The following is a 6,000-nucleotide window of genomic DNA, read 5'->3' on the forward strand; positions in this document are numbered from 1 at the left end:
ACCTGAATCACAAGCTAAACTATGTTAGACATTTATAGAAAACAACTAAAATCTGCTGATAGAAGATGAATTTTTAGAGGAATTTTTGTTCAACCCAAATTTATAATGCCAAACCCTTTGCTGATTTTGACAAAAACAAAGTACTTGCATTTCTGAATGGCTAAAAACAATCAAAACGAAGACTTTGGAGTGGCCTAGTCAAAGTCCTATCCTGAATCCAATTGAGATGTTGCGGCCACCACAAATAGTTTGAATGTATTTTTGGAATGTATTTTAAACAGTAATTTACTCTAATTACTTGTTAATTTTCTAAGTATTAGATTTATTTATTTTTTTAATCTGACTGCATACAAATAATCCGATAGTTCTGGATATAGCACCATTTTCTAGCGGTCTCTTAATGCTGCTTCTTTCATCTCTTCTGTGTCTTCATAACAGAAACATGACAGCTAGTATTTCGGCAATGCAGTAATTACCCTTGAGAGGCTTTGAATGAAATACACTCTGCGTTCTCTTTCATGTAATGCATTAAGGAGCATTTTAGTGTTGCTATTTTCAGCAGGAGTAAATCTAGACAAACTAATGGATGTGAAATGCAAGCAGTCGTCTTCGCTTGTTAGCCGTAGCATCAATATACAGTACAGAAATAGAAAACATCAGAGCGTAATGCAGCGCAATCTGTTTACAGTATATTGATGCTGGATTTTTGAGCTTTTCTCAGTATGACCTTTCATCTGTTGTAGTCAGATAACATATTACATTTGTAGGAAACCCATACAGCTGAAGACAAAACTATTAGCCCTCTTGTATGTGAAATTTGGATTATTTTTAAAAACATTTCCTAAGTGATGTTTAGCAGAGGTCAATATTATTAGCCTCTTAAGATTTCTTTTAATCAAGCTTCATTTTAATGTACAATTCATGCAATTAACATGCATTAAGTAAGACTTTTGGCTCAATATACTACTAATTAGATGGTTATTAACAGTTAGTAAGGTAGTAGTTGGGTAAGATTAGGGATGTAATATAAGATTGTACTTTATAAGTGCTAATAACCAGTTAATATCTTAATAAAAGACAAGTAATAAGCCAGTAGTAAATGATGTAAATGGTTTCTTAAACTAAAATTTTACCAATTTTTATTTTTCGATTGGCTACAGAAAAAATTGTTGACATAATCAAAACCCAGGCTCATTCTGAAAACATACCCCTATATACATTTCTGGAGAGCACCAAATACGTCCCAGGAGCTATGTTTTTTGCGGGTTTTGTGTTCACGATTCCACCAGAGGCTGCTGTATACGCTTCTTCAGATCTCAAATTTCTCTCGCTAGTGCCATTCGCGCCTGCTGTTCTCGCGTAAATCCACCAGAGGCCGCTGTCATCTGACTGACTGACCGATCGACTGACTGACTGTTCTCCTTCCCTAAACCTAACCAATAGTGTTTTCAAAAGCACCGATTGATCCCCCCCTCCTTTCCTAAACCCAACTGATAGTTTTTATAAGCAATCCAGAAAAATAAAAACCCTTGCGGCAGGCTGATTTTGACCATGTTTTCAGATCTTACCACGTTCTCATCCTGTTATTTACTTGTTTGTTTGTTTTTTTGGCTTTTGTTTTTGTCTTACCAGCTTTCTCGAACCCCATCATCATGGTCAACTCCACTCTACGTCTCAAGTCAGCCGATGTATGCAGCGATCCACTGGACAAACTGGTAACAGCGGAAAAGCCGTCTATACAGAAGTAAAGGGTCAGCTGGTAAGCCCGAAAAGGAACAGCGTCATACTGCACCATAGCGTTTGTTTTAAAGATGAAATGCAGCCATACGTGCCTACTCAATTCACAATCTCTAGAAACATACATAGGGCTTCATTTTCAGAATGAGCCTGCATTGCATAATTGGTTAAGTCTTTAAACTGCACTTCAAGCTGAATACTAGTATCTTACAAAATAACTAGTGAAATATTATGCACTTTCATGATGCCAAAGACAAAATAAATTAGAAATTAGTTATTAAAACTATTAAAATGTGTTGAAAAAAATAGCTTTGTTAAATAGCATGTGGGGAAAAAATATCATATATACATTGTTTTAACATAACAAGAAATATGAACACCAAACTGATGATAGCTGAACAGTTCAAGAAAGAAGGAAGAAGGCAAACAGTGAATAAAATAAGAAAGAGAAATCAGCCAGAAGCGTCTGCAGCAGTGAAAGCAGAGGGGCTTCATTAGCCAGTGTGTGTTTGGCAGCACTAATGGAGACAAATGAGCGCATCTGAAAACACTGCCAGAGGAGAAATGCTTCATTCTAATGCACATGGATACAGGTTCAGTCTGGAAACACTGCAAAATTACAGCATCCTAGATTAATGTGAGTGAAGGATAACATGTCATTCTGTTGACATCCTACGTATATATTAGAAAAATGAAGCCACAATTCATATTCATAATGTTTTATTCAAAACATGCTTGAAAACAGAGTTCAATTCCATCAAGTATCTGTATCAAAAAATAGTGCACGTTTAAGGTTAATCCCAACCCAGGCTCATTATTGATATGTGCCCCTCTATACATTTCGGGAGAGCATGAAATATATCCCAGGGGGTAATTTTATTATCTTTTTTTTTTTTTTGCAGTTTTTGTTCTCGCGTAAATCCACCAGAGGCCGCTGTGTACGCTTTTTCAGATCTCAAACTTCTCTTGCGAGTGCCATTTGCACCTGCTGTTCTCGCGTAAATCCACCAGAGGCTGCTGTGTACACTTTTTTTAGATCTCAAATTTCTCTTGCGAGTGCCATTCTCACCTGCTGTTCTCGCTAATTCCACCAGAGGCCGCTGTGTACGCTTTTTCAGATCTCAAATTTCTCTTGCGAGTGCCATTTGCACCTGCTGTTCTCGCATAAATCCACCAGAGGCCGCTGTGTATGATTTTTCAGATCTCAAGTTTCTCTTGCGAGTGCCATTCTCGCTAATTCCACCAGAGGCCGCTGTGTACGCTTTTTCAGATCTCAAATTTCTCTTGCGAGTGACATTTGCACCTGCTGTTCTCACGTAAATCCACCAGAGGCTGCTGTGTACGCTGTTTCAGATCTCAAATTTCTCTTGCGAGTGCCATTTGCACCTGCTGTTCTCACGCAAGTCCACCAGAGGCCGCTGTGTACGCTTTTTCAGATCTCAAATTTCTCTTGCGAGTGACATTTGCACCTGCTGTTCTCACGTAAATCCACCAGAGGCTGCTGTGTACGCTGTTTCAGATCTCAAATTTCTCTTGTGAGTGCCATTTGCACCTGCTGTTCTCGCGTAAATCCACCAGAGGCTGCTGTGTACGCTTTTCTAGGTCTCAAATTTCTTTTACGAGTGCTACTCTCACCTGCTGTTGTCGAGCAAATCCACCAGAAGCTGCTGTCGACCGACTGATCGCGTCACCCACCCACCCCCTTCCCTAAACCCAACCAATAGTGTTTTCAAAAGAAATCCAGAAAAAGAAAAGCCCTCACAGCTGCCTGATTTTTACTATGTTTTCAGATCTTACCACGTTCTCACCCTGTTATTCACTTGTTTATTTTTTATTTATTGTTTTTGTTTTACTAGCTTTCTGGAGCTGCTCGAACTCTGTCGTCGTTGTCAACTCCACTCCAAGTCACAAGTTTGTCAAAGTAATGGAGTAAATTTAAATTATATATATATATATATATATATATATATATATATATATATATATATATATATATATATATATATATATATATATATATATATATATATATATATATATATAAAATATAACTATCCCTTTAAATGTGAAAACTAGTTCCAGCACTTCTTTTGATTAAAGTCCTCTTTCACAGACACCATTTGAAACAGTTTTGTGAATGTTACCTTAAAATGACCTTTCTTGTATTGAAAAGGTTAAACAGAATTTAAGAGGTGCTAACATTTGTTGTATAAGACAGAATATATCCCAAAACATAACACTAATCGATTAACTTCAGCAGCAACGTTCAACAAACTAGGCTAGTTTTGTTTACTTCAGTGCCATTGTTTACATTATGTGCCTCCAATATGGCCGACTGATGATGCACTCTATATAGTCTTCTTTATCACAAGTTGTGCTTATATGCATTCAAATTTTGTACACAATTTGTTTCCATGCACATTTTGAAGCGGTAAACTTTCTCCTGATCATACATCTTATAACCTGCAGCTTTTTAAACAATTTTTCCTGACAGCTCTTTAATAATTAATAATAATTCCTTACTGTTATATAGCGCTTTTCTGGGCACTCAAAGAGCTTTACACATTGGGGGGAATCTCCTCATCCACCACCAGTGTGCAGCATCCACCTCGATGACGCAACGGCAGCCATTTCGCACCAGACCGCACACCAGCTCATTGGAGGAGAGGAGACAGAGTGATTAAGCCAATTATGATATGGGGATGATTAGGAGGCCAGTGGGCAGATTTGGCCAGGATGCCAGGGTTAAACCCCTACTCTTTTTTTCGAAGGACATCCTGGGATTTTTAATGACCACAGAGAGTCAGGACCTCGGTTTAACGTCTCATCCGAAAGACAGCGCTCACTGAGAAGTATAGAGTCCCCGTCACTATACTGGGGCATTAGGACCCACACAGACCGCCCCCTCTGGCCTCACTAACACCACTTCCGACAGCAACCTCACTTTCCCATGTGGTCTCCCATCCAGGTACTGTCCGGGCGCAGCCCTGCTTAGCTTCAGTGGGCGACTATGTGAGAGTTGCAGAGATCAACTGCCGGCATGCACTAGTATATCTCTGTATGCTGTGTTTTAGTGCACAGTCTCAACCAATGATAAAATGAAACCGCCAATAAAAGCAACTCATAAATGTGATGAACAAGTGCCAAATCCTGATCTAAAATAAGACATGAATCAAAACAGCAACATTCAACCCAAACTATCAGTGCTGGAGAAACCCTTCAAAACTATTTCAGTCATGAGCGCACGGATATAACAGATATAAATCCTCTGAGGCGCAGACACATCATGGCTGTTTACCGTCACACCAAATGCTAATTATATTCAGTGTAGGCGCCAAGAGTCACTTCTCTCTGTCTGTCACCTCTAACAGTCATGGGGCAGCGTTATGCACTGAATGCCTCTGAATATAGAAAGACATCAGCTTTCAAATCATCCGGAGCGAACACAATGTTCTCAGTCTGTTTCCATACAAGCCAGAGTTTTATACGCCTGGGAAATAAAGACACGGTGAGGCAGTGACATTATACATTACATAGCAAGCGAATGAGAGTTCCTTGTCATTGCTTGTGTTTAGGCAGGTTTATTATTCTTTTTGGAAGCAATTACAGACAGAATGGCAAATATTGCCTCCATTGGTTTCTGATGTTAATAATAATATAAAAATTCTGTTATATTTTTGCACCATTATTTTTATTCAGCTGGTGCAGTGGCGCAGGGTAGCAAGACGGTCGCTGGTTCGAGCCTCGGCTAGGTCAGTTGGCATTTCTGTGTGGAGTTTGCATGTTCTCCACCACAGTCCAAACATGTGCTATAGGTTAATTGGGTAATCTAAATTGTCCGTTGAATAAGTGTGCATGAGTGTTTCCCAGTGTTGGGTTGCAGCTGGAAGGGCATCCGCTGTGTAAAACATGTGCTGGATAAGTTGGCTGTGGCGACCCCAGCTTAATAAAGGGACTAAGCCAAAAAGAAAATGAATGAATGAATCTGCCTATAAATATCAGTGCATCCATATTTGAAACCACTCAAGGTGCGTAATGGTGACTATAGTTTCATTATTTTTTGTGAACTATCCCTTTAAGGGTGTGGTTGACATCTGTATTGATTTGTGTTATAGGCTAGGCTATTGTTTGTACAATATAAGCGTAAGTAAATAAGAAAAGGTCGAAAACAGATCTCTTATGTCAGTCTGAGTGTGTTCTGGGGGTAGTGCAGTGCTCTCTGCTCCACTTCCAGCAGCGTGAGCGATGGTGACGGTGGTGATT

The sequence above is a fragment of the Danio aesculapii genome, chromosome 6, assembly GCF_903798145.1.
Source record: "Danio aesculapii chromosome 6, fDanAes4.1, whole genome shotgun sequence".
NCBI lineage: Eukaryota > Metazoa > Chordata > Actinopteri > Cypriniformes > Danionidae > Danio > Danio aesculapii.